We start from the raw sequence: 17939 nt of genomic DNA, 5'->3' as shown, positions 1-17939 counted from the left end.
CCACAAGATGATATGCCCAGCCAAATATTGTACAGATATTTCACAATGGATGCAATACAATTTGGTAATAAATTATGTCATCCTTAGGTCACATTTTGTCTGAGATGGAACAACTGATCTTAGTCTCCTAGAATCTATTGTTTCCTATGTACATTCTAATTTGTACCACAATCTTCAAGACACCCAATCTTCTACAGGGAATGCTAGCCAAAGAAAATGGAAATGAGGGTGTGAAATGTCAGTGCTGCAAGATGAGTATGAGTAAGTCACATATGTTGAAGAATGGTGGCCAACTTCAGACTCTCCAAGAAAGTGGAATCTTAATCCCTCCTGAAAAGCATAGGTTTACATAACCTATGTGCATTTGGCAGCAAATTCATCCCAGTAGTGACTGGGGCAGCCTTATAGATCAATGTTTACTCAAGGTTGTATTATGTTCTATAGATGTATTAGAAGCATAGGTTCAGTCAACTCCAAGTGTTCTCATCTTTCACTCCTGCATTCGAAATAGCCTTACTTTTCAGAATATTAAAGAAAAGCCATCATAGTTAGGTGAACCAGGTTTTGTGACCATTCAGAAATTCAGTGAGAAATTTAGTGTGAGAGGATTCTAGAAATATGTGGTGAGATTTATTAGAAAGGGCTGCTAGATTATCTGTGATCTGTTTTCCAAAACAAAAGGGATAGCAGTGATTTGTTGTTGGGTTTTTTTTTAAAGATTGAAACAAAATATGATATAGAAAAAGAAGTTAATGTAATACTGAAATTTTTCTGCCCTCATAAGGAGCCAGGGATGCCCATTCTTTATTTGGAACATTGACACAAAACACTGAGAACCAAGTGACAATTTTTTTTTTTTTTTTTTTTGCCATGAAGAGCAACCAGTCCCTTCATTTACTGAAGTGAACCAAAAAGGTCTGTTCTATACCACATATTGTTTTTGCTCAGTGATGGAGCTATATTAAATGAAACAGCTGTCAATAACTTCAAAACCTATAGAATAACACAAGTTTTTGATACTAGCATTGTGAGGATAACAAGCTTCATTTTGGTTAAAAGAAATGCATTGTGTAGGAATTTAGATCAACTAAAAATTGCATCCTATGTTCAAGGCTCTGTGTTCATTGTTTTGTGCACTAAATAATTACAGAGAGAGAGAGACAGAGAGACAGAGAGAGACAGAGAGACAGATGCACTAGTGTTACAGTAACTTGAAGTTTTATATTCTCCATTAAAAAATGGTACATATAAAAACACATTTCTTTCGCAGCAGACTAATGTACTAGACAAATGGGGTTGCAGTTAAAAATGGTCATTCCATTTTACCACATTTTCCTTACAGAATCCACTCTGCTTCTCTTTCCTCTGTTTAGTTTCCTTTGTTCTTTGGCATGAGTTCAGAGTCCTTAAGTACGTTTTACCTCCCACTATTTATACCATGTTTAACATAGCTGTCAGCACAGCTTTCCAAGTGCAGTGCCCTTTGAATTCACCGAATACATAAACAATTAAATGGAACAATTAAGAAAATTTCCCCATGATAATTTTTCCAACAATTTTTCTCCTAAACTGGATGTGATGTTAATTTTCTTTGGTAATATTATTTCATTTCTAAGCTTTCCTTCATTTTAAGAGTAATGTCGAACTTCGAGCTTGCCATCTGATCTCTGCTCCCTCCCAGGATGAATGTGGATGTGGGCTCAAACCCTACCCAGGTCTGTCAACCTGATGTGGACCCAGAGTTGGCCCAAAGCAAGGGCAGCTTCCGAAACTGCACTGCTTGCCCATTGCTGGATCGCATCTTTACCACCTACAATCTCATGCACACACACCAGATGGTGGACTTCATCAGCGGGAAGCATATCCAGTTTGGAAGCTTCTCATACAAGAAAATGACAGTCATGGATGCTGGGAACATGCTAGAAGATCTGGTAGATGAATCAGACCCGAATGTAGGTTTCTCCCGCTTCTTTCATGAATTTTAGACAGCAGAGGGTATCTTGATAGCCCACACAGACAAAGACTGGTTCTACCTGGTCAGACTTCTGCATGATTTGGGGAAGATCCTGGCTCTGTGGAGGAACCTCAGTGGGCCATTATTGGAGGCACTTTTCCCCTGGGCTACCATCCCCAGGCCTCCGTGATACTCTGTAACTCTACTTTCTAAGAAAATCCTGACCTTCAGGACCCTCGACACAGCACATAACTTGGCATGTACCAGCCCCACTGTGGACTTGAGAATGTCCTTATCTCCCGGGATCATGACGAGTACCTGTACCAGATGATGAAGTTCAACAAGTTCTTCCTACCCTCCGAGGCCTTCTATAAGACCCGATTCCACTCCTTCTATGCATAGCACACGGTGGTGACTACCTATAGCTGTGCAGCCAGCAGGACCTGGATATGCTGCCCTGGGTGAAAGAGTTCAACAAGTTTGACCTCTACACCAAGAGCCCTAAGGTACCAGACGTGGACAGCCTGCGGCCCTAATATCAAGGGCTGATGACAGGTACTGCCCCAGCATCCTGAGATGGTGAATAGTTCCCAATATCCAAAGTCCAGCACCTAGGCTGGACACCATCAGGCACAATAACAGCCCACTCCAGCCTTACTCGGGGCCCCATACACCCCTCTAAAGTCCCCACCCATTATGGTTGAGGTCACTTGTGCCAGGTGTCAATAAAGATTAAAGAGCTTAAAAAAATGAAGAATGTCCTCAAGTTATGGAAGAACTGAATTTTAAATAAAGATATATTGTAACTTATGTAACTTATTAAGGCCATAGAATAAGTATTCTATGACGCTGTTGTTTAAATTTGTTTTCATTTTTTTAAAGTATATCAAATCTCAAACTTATTGTGGAAATAACTCAGGAAAATATGAAACAGGTTTGTTTAATATTGCATTTCTGTATTTAGTATGATTTTCTCTCTGTATTGTGATTTTTTTACTAAAGAAGATAAAAACAGTGTTAAGGAAAGAGAAATACTTTGTTACTAAATCAAACTTATAGGGTATTCTTAGAGGATTTAATGGGACTCCTAAGTATCCCATCACTTTGAAAAAAAGTACCTGATTGGTATGGTTTATGAATTTTCAAATATGATAGAAGGTAGTTTGGCCTAAAAGAAACAATATTAAAAGTTCTGAATATTGGGCTGGGATATCACTCAGTGGAAGAGCGTTTGCCTAGTGTTTACAAAACCCTATGCTAAAGTCTAACACCAAGAAAACAGCACAGATTCACATAAAAGACAATTATTAGCAATAACCTCCTCCAGGATTAATTATAAATTACTCAGCCACAAATCCTTTGATGTATAATGCTTTCCTGTGTGCAAGATATGCTAGAGAAATGTCACAAAGCTTGTGTAGTAACCAACCAATATCTGATTTAACTTAAGTCCTGCTTTATGAGATGGAACTCATTCCTGATACTCGTTGGGTGACTAAGATCCTGAGTCTAGATAGACCAAAGACATAGGGAAAAACCAAATATACTGTTCTAAAAAAAAATCTACCAGTAAAATGATTCCTAATGACATTCTGCCATATTTCTAGACCAGAGCTTTGCTCAGCCACCAACAGAGAAGCTTCCTTCTATAGCAGATGAGAACAAGCACACCACAGCTGAAGAATATGGAGAGTGAAAGACCTTGGAACACTTGGCCCTAAAGGAGATGGCTCCATCAAATCCCTCTCCCCAGCACTTAGGAAAGCCCAAGAAAGGGGAAGTGGAAAGAATGTAAGAACAAGAGGAGATGGAGGACACCAAGAAAACAAGATGCTCTAATCAACATGATTGTCACACATATGAAGCAGAGACACTGAGGCAGCAGTATTCACTGGGCCTGCACGGGTCTGCACTAGATGGGGATGTATGGCTAAAAGAAGTGGACACATTTCCCCATCCCTAACCCAGAAGCAACCTCCAGTAGACAATAACATAGAATGAAAATTCAGTTTCCTCCAAGGGAGTCGCACTGGGAAACAAGCTTCTTTTAATAGCAGGCCACATGGCCAACTCACAATGTCACATCTGAGCTTTTTTTGTTAATGTATCTTATTATTTTTAATTTTATTATATATTCATATTATATATAATATATTCACTTCTGTTTTTATGCTATAAGTTCTTTGCATACATATGATGGCTGCTAGTTTAGTGCTTTTGTAGAATTCCTTAGTGTGGGAACAAGTGGGTCTCCTGGGCTCTTTTGCTTTTATTTATTTTATTCAATTCCAAAATATGAGCCTTTGCTTTATCTTAAAATATTTTTTATGTTTCATTTTTTTCATTATCCCATAGAAGTCCATTTGTTTTCTAATGAGAAACAGAAAAAAGGCAGATTCAGATTGGAAGGAATGCGGGAAGGAACTGGGAAAAGTAGAAGGCAGAGAACCATAATCAGAATATTTGTGTTAAAAATTATATTTTCAATAAAAAAGGAAAAAACGAAGTGTCAAAATGTTTGTGTGTATCTCTGAGGTCCAAGAGGAGACTGCCACCCTTGGAGTAGATAGAGCAGCTTCACTGCTTTCTCAGAAGCTGTCATGCTTGATCTGAGTTAATAAAAGTGTATTTACAGCATTTTATGCTCTCCATTAAGAGAGAGGAGTTTTTTGTTTGAAAAGCACTGAGCATCAGTGATTTCAACTCAAGTCCAGAAACTGTAGTCTTCAAAACCAGCTTTGTTGTCTGGTTGGAAAGGGTATATTCCTACTTGTCTGTTTTTTTATGTAATACTTACACTTGAATTTTACTCTGAGAATTGATTTTTTTTATACCAAGCCATTTATATCTTTCAGATAGCACTGAGGACACACATACACACATGCACGTGCACACACACACACACACACACACACACACACACAGAGAGAGAGAGAGAGAGAGAGAGAGAGAGAGAGAGAGAGAGAGAGAGAGAGAAGCTAATAAATGTGAAATCCTCTCTCCACACTCAAGATATCAAGGTAGGGAGGATACGTTTGAAAAATTGCTCTAATACATCAGAAAATATAAAAATCAATAAGCTATAAAAGCTAAAAAGCTTCTTCAATTTTTTCCCCTTATTGCTCAGTGTAGGTGGCCAGGGCCCAGAGAACAATCCAAGGTTGCAGGAAAGCCATTATACGTCTAGTTGTGTATTTCAGACAATGTGTGCAGCTTTCCTAGGAAGGGAGAAGTGTGCATCTGCCAAAGAATAGGGAACTCTGAATGGCCACTAAATTTCTGCTTGTTTGATTGAGAGCTGAAAAGTGTGCTTGAGAAATCAGCCAGTGAAGGTTTTTTTTTTTTTTTTCTAAAAAGAAAGAAAAAAAGGCCCACTTTTGTGTGAAAATAAAACAGACCCAAAGAGAGAGCATTGCCCTTCCCCTTTCTTTCTCTCCCATCCTCCGGGCATCGCGGATGTAGGGTCCTTTACATTGGTGAAAATTACTATTGAGATAGTGGGAAAGGGATAAGAAGTAGTACCACAGGTTAAATAAAAGCACACACCACAATCATACACACAAAAAATGTGATTAAAAAACTTTAAATTATAAAATTCTCAGACCATGTATAGTGCACAAATAGTTACCAACAACCTTTCGTGTTGGATGCAACCATACAAAGTTGTTCTGAGCAAGTTAACTCTTAAAGAACTTTTAAAATTATGTTGATTTAGTGTGTACATGTGTATGTGTATGTGTGTGTTTGTGTCTGCCTGTGCGTGCTTGTGAGAATGTGTATGTGTGTGTGTGTGTGTGTGTGTGTGTGTGTGTGTGTGTACACATGCATATTAAAAATGCATGTGTAGAGTCAGAGAATCACATGCAGAAACAGGCTCTCACTTTCTACCATTTTGGTTCTGGAGATGGAAATAGATTGAACTTAAAGGGAAGTGCCTTTATCTACTGAGCCAACTAAGCAGCTTTTTCTATGAATATTTTTTTTTATCAAGTATAGCTATTACTTTTATATTTTCCTCTATTTTGTTTGCTGTGTGTATGTCCACATGCATGTGTGTGTGTGTGTGTGTGTGTGTGTGTGTGTGTGTGTGTGTGTGTGCGTGTGTGTATCTGTGGAGCATTACAATCAGTCCCTAATGGAACCCAGGGCTTCACCTCTTCTAAAATGCACCCCAGCACAGTTTTTAGGTATCATTCTAGCATTTGGGGAGATTATGATTGATTTACTTTCTGCATCCATGTTATTTCTTATAATTTTTGTTGCCAATGCCTCCATATCTTACAAACATTATTTACCAGAATCATTTACACTAGAGCTTTTTATGAAAATCACACCTCAACCACTGGATGCACTGTGTAAGAATGAAAGCCAACAAACAAGGCAAATGCTGGCTAACTGATGTCTTCTAAAACTTACAGTATCAGGCATAAAAAAAAATTACATGTTGTGTATCACATAACTTTAAGGTTGATTATGAATATCTAAACCTGCATGTTCAAAGCCAGAAAACTAAGAGAGTATTGGACTTACTAAGATTTAAATCTGAAAGCTGATACAGTCTCAGTAAAAGAAACATAAGCAATAAGACAGGCATGTTCATTTAAAACCTTTACTTTCCTATTTTATGCTGTTAAATTATGTGCCGATGCTTAATAAAAGGAAAGAGTTGGAAAGCCACTTTGGCCTGGAAATACATGAGTGTGTCAGGTAAGGAAATTATGTGCTAAGCTGATATGTCACGAGGCTTACTGCTTTTCATTCATTTTATATTTCAACCAAGCACTCTGATCTTCAGTGAAGAAATCTTGTGTATATCATTACCTACATAGCTACAGCTAGATATTTCAACAGTGTTCAGAGCCAAAGGCTGGAGCCTCTGGTAGTATAGGCAACGTGGAGAGTTAATGGTTTTAACTATATACAACCAGCAGCTTATAAAACAAACGTAGAACCCACTGAATGATATAATCTATGCAGTGACCTATTGATATAAAGGAAATAATTAGCCAAACTGGTATTGACTTCTTATGTAATGTGAAAACAAGACATTTCCATTGAATATGAGTTTATGTCAACACAGTTAAGAATGATATTTACTTAGAGACTAAAAGAAACAATAACTCTCAAAACTCACATACAACTAATAAATAATTAGATTGTTAATTTTTTAGAATAAGTAGAATTAGAATGTTAGAAAGGTAGTGTAAGTATTTATAAAATGCTTTGCAATGAAACCACTATTTAAGATATCATTTTCTTATTTCATGTGACATATTTGTTGTCCCTGATCACAAAGGTAGATAGAAAATAGGAAATTAGAAGCTTGTGAGAAAGTAAGTCTAAAACAATGTCTTACGGCTAAAAATATATAGTAATCAATTATAGCTTCCTGATACAGTAGAATTCCCCTGTTAAGATCACAGCCATACTGTGTTTAACGCATTTCATTTCATTCTACTAACTAAAAAAAAAATAGAAATAAGCTCATTTTAAAACCTACTATGAATATAAATATGAGCATGTTAATATATATATATATATATATATATATATATATGACTTTTGCTTCATGTCCAAGAAGATCATTTCTTAAATTATCACTCATTCTTTATGCAATTTAAATAGCACATATTGTCTGTGAGCAGCCTAGACATCCTCCTGCATTAAGTTTTAGGTCCTAATTGAATGGAACATGTACACCCTTACAAAACAAGCTCTTGAATGTAGCACCTCTTTTTGTAAATATATCAGGCCAAAATTAGAAATATGAAACAAAATAAAACTTAAGCTTTTCTGTGCTATGATTTCAAACTTAATGAAATTTACACTCTTTTGGGGGATTTCTTATCTATTTTTCCAAAATCTCATCTCAGATTTGCTGCACACAGTATCAAAATTCCTTTTGACCTGATCCATTTTTAATTTTTTTCAGATTGTAATATAATTGAATTTCCTTCCAGCTCCTCCCACAACCTCTTCTCCCTTTCTGTTCTGCAAGTTCATGTTCTCTTTTTACAATAATTGTTGTTACATGAATGTATGTATATACAAACATATTACCAAAAATAGTCTGCTCAATTTATATTTTGTTACTTGTATGTATGTTTTTGGTAATGACTATTTGCGGTTGGATAACCAATTGGTTTGCTTTTTCCTGGGATAGATTTTTATTTCCATTCTCAGCATTCTGTAGTTGTTTGTAGTTCTTTGTGTAGAGCTAAGTGTGTGGAGAGTTCTTATTTGCTTTTCCCCATCCTCTTTGGCAAGCATCGTTCTTGTTACCCTGTTGGCACAACTTGATCATTCCTTCACTTTCAAATTCGGTTTCAGATGTATTATTTCACTCAATACAAACTCACATCCAAAATTATCTCAAATATAGGTATGTGATTTTAAATACCAACATCCTCTGTGTTTTGTTTGTAAGCATAGTAGATGATCAATGTTCACATAGTTACTGGATTTGTTAAAAATGATAATACATAGAGTAATTTAAACCCTATGGAATTTTCCAGCAACATGTAAAATTAGATATTATGTATAGTTTGTAGCTATTTGATGAAATTGCTTTATTTCCAAGCATGCAATTTCTCTTGGAAGTTAAGCAGTGTTATACAATATCACTATACGCATATCTACTAGAAGCCTCTGCCTTGGGAAGCTATAATGTATAAAAATAAACTATCAAAGAGTAGTTGAGTCCAGAAAGAATAACAGCTGTTTTATGTTCATAAAAAAAAGAAAGACAAAAGATTTATATGATCTGAGGAGAAAACCGAGTTAACAGTATTACCTGACAGAAATGTCAGGGAGTTTCACCAGGAAGACTGGCACTCTTTCACTTCATTGTGACTTACTGCACTGAGTGAATAAATAGCTCTAACTTTAAAAAATCATTTTTATGATTGAATTACTTTATTAGAATAGTAAGTGCTTCTATATATTGAAAACTTTGTATTAGGTCTAATCACAAAATTAAAAATAAAGGTGACACAGTGAATGAAGACAATATTAATAGGTGATGTAAGCTCAGGGAAAGACATAGTGCATTTTTTTTTTTTGACAAGAAGGCATTACACAAGCATCGATTTTCTCAAATAGATTTTTTTTTAATTCTTTTAGCAAAGATAGGCTTATTTAAGTTTTGTTAGAGTAATAAGACATATTAGGCAATCAAGAGATATTTGAAAGTTTAATTTTTTTTTTTAAGTGCTTGTGTGTTTGGGTGGCGGGATAGCTCATCTGCTGAGTACACAACACTTTGTAGAGAATCAGAGTTAAGTTCTTAGCACCCATTATGGTCAACAGATAACCGCATGTAACTCAGGTCCATGGTCACCTACACTCATACTAATAACACTACACAGAGACACACAAATATAAACCCAATTAATTTTAAAAAAAAGAAAGAAAGAAAAAGGCACTTAGGTACATGTAGTGAAAGGAAGTGGTGTTTGTATCTAAGAACTGAATTTCAAATCAATATATAACAGATGATCAACCGTAGCCCAATAAATTTATCCCACCTGCCGGTACCCAAAAATCAGTCAGAGGCTTAATATTGTTTACAAACTATTCAGTCTATGTCTCAAGCTTCATGCTAGCTAGCTCTTTCATCTTAAATTAACCTATTTCTATTAATTTATGTATTGCTACATGGCCATGGTGTTACTGGTCTGTTGGCATGTTGCTCCTTGGGCTTGCAGCCAAGCATCTGCCCTGACTCCGCCTTCTTCTTCCTGCATCTCTCTTGGATTTTCTGCCTGGCTCTTATCCTTCCTTACCATTGGACAAAACAGCTTCTTCATTAACCAATAGTAGTAACATACAGAAAGACCACCCATAGCAATAAAGGTTTTAAGTTGAAAATAAATTATCTTCTCTATATATATTAAAATGTAAGTGAATAATATTTAGCAAAATCCACAGAATTAACTTAAAAGAGCAATATATATATATATATGAATATAATTTGAAGTACTTCAAAGATAAATTAAATAAAAAAATCTCTATGTACTTATATAAAACTGTTAAAAATGATGACCTTTCCTAAATACTACAGATTTATTTTTTTTCTCTATTATAATTTTCAGTACTGTTGTGCAATAGAATATTTATTTAACTATGTAAAGTTGTGGTGCATTTGTTTAAGCTGCATTTGTTTAACTATGCAAATATGTGTTACATTTGTTTTACTTTGCCTGCCTAAGGCACATGATTGGTCTAACAAAAAGCTGTGTGACCAATAAGTAGACAGAGGAGGGATAGATGGGTTGGTGGGCAGAGAGAAAAGGAGAGCAAGCCAGCCAGCCTGGTGCCAGCCAGCCTGTGGCCAGCTAGCTAGGGGTCAGAGAGACAGACAAGGAGGGAGCAGGAATGCAGGATGGAAAGTATGTAGAAGAGGTAAATAATGAGCCTCAGGACAGCACATAGATTAATAGAAATGGGTTTTGAATTAATTTAAGTTAAAAAAAAGTGAGCTAGAAACAAGCCTAAAGCTATGGCTGAGCATTCATAATTAATGGTGTCTGCATGTCATGATTTGGGATCTTGTCGTCCAAGAAGGCTTGTTACAATTGATGCTCAATGTAGAGCGTGTACTTCTACATGAAGCCTGAGAAAATTGGGGAAAAAAGAAAGAAAGAAAAAAGAAAATAGCAAAACATCTTCCTAGTAGCCCAGTGCTCATAGATTACAGAGATATGGCTTTTCCGTATACTAATTCTTGAGCAGCCAGCACATTTGACCAAGAAACTTTCTTTGCCTCAATTGCTTACAGTATAGCATCTAAGCTTGACATGCAGGACACAAAGGAAAGCTATCGCACACCTTTGCCAAAAACATGGAAGAACAGTCCTTCAAAATTCCTATTTCCTAGAAAAGTCTGCCAGATATTCTAGGCCAGAAGACCCAAGAAGGATGCCCCAATGTTGCAAAGGAACCCTGGGTGACTCTCCAGGCAGCCAGAAGGCGCTGTCATTTCTAAAATTTTCAAAGTGACTTGCACTGCACTTTCTGTTTACCCAAGAAATATTATATCCTTCTGGGGTCTTTGATGGCTTTGGAAACCAGATAGTTATACATATAGTTTTCCTTAATTATGATATAAAGTAAATTCGGTACAAAACTTTGGTCTCATTGAGTTAGGATAAATAATGGAATATTTTCTCTAAACTTGCTAAGTACAAATGGACTGGATATTGTAAATGTAATTCTTACTTGATAATTGTTCATATTGTTTATAGTTTTACTATGTAAAAGTTAAAACCTTTATTTTTATTTAGACAAAAAGGGGTAAATGCTGTGGAATAGAATATTTGTTTAATAATGTAAAGATGTGTTACATTTGTTTATGCTGCATTTGTTTAACTATGTAAAGATATGTTGCATAGGTTTTATCTTGCCTGCCTAGGGTACCTGATTAGTCTAATAAAAAGCTGAATGACCAATAGCTAGGCAGTAGAGGGATAGGTAGGGCTGGTGAGCAGATGAAATAAATAGGAAGAGGAATCTAGGCTTGAGAGAGAATGAAGGAGAAAAAAAAAGGAGCATCCATGGGCCAGACAGACAGGCAGGAGCCAAACAAATAGACACAGAGGATGCAGGAAAGTAGGGCATACAGAATAAAAGAAAGGTAAAAAGCCCCAAGGCAAAATGTAGATGAAGAGAAACAGGTTAAATTAAGTTATAAATTAAATGGGACAAGCATGAGATATGGCCAATCACTCATGACTAATAAATCTCCATGTCATTATTTGGTGGCTGGTGACCCAAAAAAGCCTTCTACAGAGCACAATGCTACAAAGTTATTTAACTGATTAGAATTAAACAGTGATACAATAATACACTGTAAGCTTTCTAAGTAGATTTTCTAATCCTTTTCCTATAGTCCTCCAAGGGAATAGATGTTATTTTCTTAATTAGTGTAGCACAGTAGAAGATACCAAGGTAGTGATGATTTTTTTTAAGTGTTGCAAGTGTGTGTGTGTGTGTGTGTGTGTGTGTGTGTGTGTGTGTTGAAATTTTGTACATGTCGGGGGGATATGGCTGCATATCTGTATAGAATCGAACGTCAATGTTGAGTGTCTTCTTTAATCACTTTCCACCAGATGTTTTGAATCAGTCTCTCCTTGACCCAGACCTGCTCAGTTTGGCTATATTGCAGAGCTATCAGGGACCAAAGATATTTCTGTTTCTGCCTTCCCAGTGTTCGGTTTCACATATGTAGCACCATGTCCATCTTTTGCATGGGTGATAGTTATAGTAACCTATGTTCTAATATTTACACAGCAGGTGTTTAACAACCGAGTCACCATTCCAGCCCCAGCAATGTGCTTTTTTATTAAATAAGCTGGTGTTGGAATTCCATCCTACTACTCAATGAATATTCCTAAAACGTTACTCCTTTGCCTGTGTCTTACCTCATTCAAAACATGTAATTATGACATTGTAAGATATGAGGGAGATTCCAAAATAAGTAATATATAATACATATAATATATATATATATATACTAATCTAATAGAATCAATGTGTATACATTTATTTTCCTTTTCTTCTATAATAACAATATCAAACAAATTAAAAATGGCTAATGGTGTCTAACTGGAGAGATCATCCTTTCCAAATTAAGATTCTGCCCTTACTAACATCAGGGCTCTGTGTCCATTGACTTCAACAGAGAAAGAGAGACATAGCCTCCTCTCCTTCCTTGAGTTCCTGCCTTTTATGAATCCAAGTGCTGCTACATCCAAGATCACAAGCTATGGTTCCTTATTTATTTTAACTAGAGTATACAGAAGATTTAATTTTACTGTTGCCATTTAAAACACAATCTACAGGCTTATTTTTGCTAGTGCTCTGAAATGATTACTTTGGGTTAGCCCTGGTACATAAAGCATTCACTTTCACTTTGCCAGTATCTAGACATTCTACTTCCTATGTCCAGCACAGGATATAATTCCTTAGGCCTACTTCTAACTACCAGTCTCATACATGTACTAACTGGACTCATGATTTTCTTCTTTTGTTGAAAAAGTTTGTGGATTACTGCAATATTCTAGATAATACATTGTTTCTGAGTACCTAGGCACAATTAGAAGATAAAAATATAGGTTAAAAATAAAGGTTAGTGAATGTTAACAAATGCCACTTGTGTCCAAACCAGACCAATTTTTGTGAAGGACAACAATAGGTATTCTAATTAATCTGAGAGTCATCGTCCAAAAGTCACTTGAAAAAGCAGAGGAACATTTAATATTTTGAAAAAGGCCTTCAAATATAAGGAAGCACACATATACTTGAAATGTTCCTGGTACACATTCTAGATAGAGCTGGAAAAAAATGACATTGCAATTGTAAGAAGTCAGCATTACACACTTCCAAAAATCATTACATTTTTCACACAAGAATGGAAATAAATAGCTACATTTTGTCACCAATATGTGTTGGATTATGGGTATGTAGTGGAAAAGACCTGATGAGTAATTTTAATTTAGGATTATTGAGAGACTACACCAAAGAAACTCTATTATGAGTAAAGAAAATGAGGTAGGTATATTATATTGTAGAAAATTATAGAGAAATCTAGATCCTACTATAATGAATTAAGAATTATGGGCAGATATTTACTAATATTGGAGTTTTTCATTTGAAAATATATGAAACATTTAAAGTAGTAAAAATGTAATGTTACCTGGTGAGATGAAGTCCCAGGTGATTCTGAGCAACTGTTCATCAGGTGAGGGCACAAGGAGGAGCTCTCTGATCTTCCTTATAAAGTGTTTCCAATTTACTTGTTTACAGGATTTCAACTTGTCCTTCACATAAGTTTTCCACTCTCAAATATGCAGAACTTGCCCCAGTAAAGTGAATTAATTTTCATGATGTTACTTCTTTCCTGGGTTAAAAAAAAAAAAAAAAAAAAAAAAAAAAAAAAAAAAAAAAAAAAAAAAAAAAAAAAAAACTTATGAAATGCATCCTCCTTGTGTATTAGGGTTTTCAACCACCACCATAAATATTAATATAGTCACCACTTTAAGAAAGAGAAACAAATGCAGTCTTCCTTTTGTGAATTTCTGACCTAGTTTGGGATGAAATTAGTTACTGGTCTTTCTGGGTATCCTTTACTTCATTTGTAAAGTAAACACTAGGGGGTTATTATAAAGAGTAAATGAAGTGATAAGTAAAACATACTTGGCATGGTGAATGTACAACAGCATGTTTAATAATGCAAATTTAGTAATGCAAATTGATACCAGTACAGAAGCAGCAGTGCAGATGGTATATTCAGGCCATGGCGAAAGTGTGATATGAGGAGGAACTGACAATGTTCAAATGAGTCTGTATGGGGGAAATATAAGACAGTATTTTCAGGAAAGAAAAAAATGTACATTTAAAGTCATCTTCATTTTTTTCATGGTGTACACATACATTCATTTTGGAGGTATGGACACTTGCTGATCCAGAGGTCAGTTTCCTCAAACTATTCCCAAAGACTATCCTCCACAACCATCCCTCTGTCAGAGTGAACATAAATACTTGTGTCTCATCAATGTGACCACAGAGTACTAGATGAGCAAGGAGGACACGAAAGAACATGCAGAGCTTCATGGTGGGAAAGCACAAAGGGCCTCAACCCTACACAAAGGCTACAAAAAAAATCTGGGAGCAGAAGAAGCGCTTGCTTGTCCCTGGGAAAGAGCACATCAGTCATTTGTCCAGGGCCAAACAGTCAGCCTTGAAAATGTGCAAACAGGTAACATTAGACGGAATGAATATGTTACATTTAGTAGCACATAAAATATACATATGTGCATATAATAACAATTAATGTAAAAAGAGACCATGAATTTAAAGGCATACAGGGAAAGGTACATAGGAAGGTGAAAGGGACATTGGATACAAGGAAGAGAAGAGAGAAATGTAATTATCATACAGTCTCAAAAATAAAAATAAAAAATAATTTAAAATATAAAAGAAAATAACTTTAAAGTTGATTTTTCTAATTGAAAATTTTGAGATACATGCATACATACATATACATTCATGAATATATATTTTACACACACACACACACACACACACACACACAAATAGATCTGGAGTTATAGATGGTTTTGAGCATCCTAACTGAGTAATTGGGAACCAAACTCCAATTATCTGCAAGAGTTGCAGACACTGTTAACTGATGAACTATCTCAATAGTCTGGTGGTTTTCTTGAAAGCAACCTTTTCTAGTATTTGTAGCAGACAGTGAGTATCTAGAACTTAGCTGAAGTTCCTTACAATTCATGATCACTTAACAAGGCAACTGCACATGGGCTTCTTATAAATGTCATGTCCCTTTTCACATTGTTGTTTGGTACAGACATGGTTTTTCTTAAAGTAGAGAACACATAGTATGATGTCAATTGAATTAATGTTTTTCTATAAGAAATCATTTTAAAACTGTTACTGCATTTGCTGCTGTTCTCCTATTAAATATAGAAGTCAAAGTGTGTCACATATTTCTTTAAGTTCATGAACAAGTTTGTAACATTCAAAGTGAACCCTTTCCATTAAAAGCTATTACACAGTGAAATCAGAAATAAGCATTCATTTTCTGTTTAAAAGATCATGGTTTCCCTCATATTAAATGTGTAAGTTCAGTCAAATATTCAATTACCTTTTTAAAATTATATGCCACTAAATTAGACAGCATAGCTAGATTTTTCTCACCGCTTAAACAGCGACATTTATGTTGTCTAGATATATCTGAGGTCTAGCCCAAAATGGGCAATGAGCCAGCCTTGAGTTGAATCATTTTTATGTAAATGATGCTCAGGTTGACCTGGAGCTACAATGCAAAGCTGAGCAGTCAAGTGCTTGCTCTTGTCCAAATTTCATATATCTGATTGCAATTTCAGAGTCTCAATGGCATATTGAAAATAAAAATTGAGAAGTGCAATATCTCTCCAAAAAGAAACACTGGGTTACGGACTCTACGATCTCCCTGTTTGTTTCCCATTTGCATGTAAATCCTCATGAGTAAAACAGTTTGTTATATGTGACTTGTCATGAATAAGAAGTATATTTGATGATAGTTTATAGAATTGCTAACACCAATGAGCATAGATTTCATTAGAAAAGTTAATTAACGCACAGAGAGAGCTGAGATGCTAACAGGTAATTACCCACAAAGGGAAATTAAATCTACATTTTTAACTGACAATGCTATCTACAAACACTTTTAATGAGTAAACAGATTCCTATATTCTATGATGGAGACTCTCAATTGTTGAGAAGTAAATGTATATATATGTGTGTGTGTAATGATGTTATACCTTTAAATATGCTTTAAATTTGTGTATGTATGCAAGTTTATACAGCAAGTCACTAGAGAAGAAATTTGCTGAATGAAATTTTCTGAGATCATAGGCTGCCCATATAGCAACAAAACAAAAACTTTTATGTGTGTGGAAACATGAACTGAAGCATAAGAGTGTTACTCAGGTAGTTAAATGTCTACCTACCTTCCACGTACAAATCCCTGGGTTTTATCTAGCGCCACATAAAACTTGTCACGATGTCAAAATGCCTATCCTGTTATCCCAAATTTCTGAGTTTGGAAGTGTAGAAATCAAAAGTTCATTCTTAGGTACATAACAAATTTAAGGCCAACCTGGGATACATAAGACTGTGTCTCAATAAAAAAGAAAAAAGAGGCCGGGCTGTGGTGGTGCACACCTTTAATCCTAGCACTCAGGAGGCAGTGCCAGGCAGATATCTATGAGTCCAGCCTGGTCTACAGAGTGAGATCCAAGACAGGCACCAAAACTACACAGAGAAACCCTGTCTTGAAAAACAAAAACAACAACAATAAAAAAGAAAGAAGAAAAACATGCAATAATATGAACTCAAAATATATTGCAATAGGATTTGTAAAACACCTAGAGGAAAATGAAGTTTAAAATAGAGTATGAACATTCAAATCATCACTATCTTCAGTATAACACCAAATAATACATAAGGAAAACTATGTTAGTGTTCAAAATTTAATAGCAAGTGAATAAAATTAATGTTTTAATTCATGAAATAAGTACTATTAATAACTTTAATAAAATTACATTAGAATTCTCACCAGCAGTTACATTCTCTTATTTCTTAAAAATATTTAACCTGTCAGAACACCTGGCCCATAAATCTTGTTAGTGGTTGTATTTGGAGAGTATGTAAAAAAGTTACATATTTATCTTCCTGAACCAAAGAGACTAGAACATAAGGGTGAAGGCTCCATGTACGTACCGGTTTGACTCCCATGAGTTCAATGAGTTCCATGCCCTGTTGTGGCTTTGTTGAAAGGAACCTTTTGTCTTTGCAATAGCCTGGGTTGTTTGAGAATTCCCAAGAGAGCCTCCCGCCCCACAACTAATAGCTCAGTTGAATGCAAGCCTGTCCCACCACTGAAGAGATGTCCAGTTGAGACTCTATATTCCCCATTGCTAGGAGTTCTCATTAGAATCATCTTCCTAGATTGTTGCATTCCCCCAACAAACCTACCACCCATTGCCTCCTCCAACAAGGCAAAGTCTCCCACGGGGAGTCCACAGAGCCTGGTACATTCTTCTCCACATTTTTCCCATAAACCAAATCCAAACATCCTACCATCCAGGATCCCCTTGATCAGGTTTATCACAGTGGCAATCCCAGTACTTCAAATCTTATGTAATGGTTACTTTTCTCGGAAGTGTGATAAAATATCTGAAAGAACTAAGCGTGTAAGGTGGACTCTGGTTCACAGTTTGGGTGTATATAGTCCATCATGTTGGGAAGCTATGGCAATAGGGGTAGTTTTCACTTACAGACAATGAGGCATGAGACACCTGATGTCACTGCATCAGCAGTCAGAAAGCAGAGTACTCAGGACAGAACCATCACTACACATCATGCTGAACAGCCCAGCATGATTACAAGCTCTGATCCATGTGAAAAACCTTCTAGTCTT

The 17939-nt window shown here is 35.8% G+C and overlaps 1 pseudogene; it reads left to right on the top strand.

Moving 5' to 3' along the window:
- Nucleotides 1-1682: 1682 nt before the first annotated feature.
- LOC114696312 lies at nucleotides 1683-2537 on the top strand (annotated as a pseudogene).
- Nucleotides 2538-17939: the final 15402 nt, after the last annotated feature.

The sequence above is a fragment of the Peromyscus leucopus genome, chromosome 13 (genome assembly GCF_004664715.2).
Source record: "Peromyscus leucopus breed LL Stock chromosome 13, UCI_PerLeu_2.1, whole genome shotgun sequence".
In the NCBI taxonomy this organism is placed as follows: domain Eukaryota; kingdom Metazoa; phylum Chordata; class Mammalia; order Rodentia; family Cricetidae; genus Peromyscus; species Peromyscus leucopus.
The sequence above is the reverse complement of the archived record's forward strand: the minus strand, read 5'-3'. Positions and strand labels throughout refer to the sequence as shown.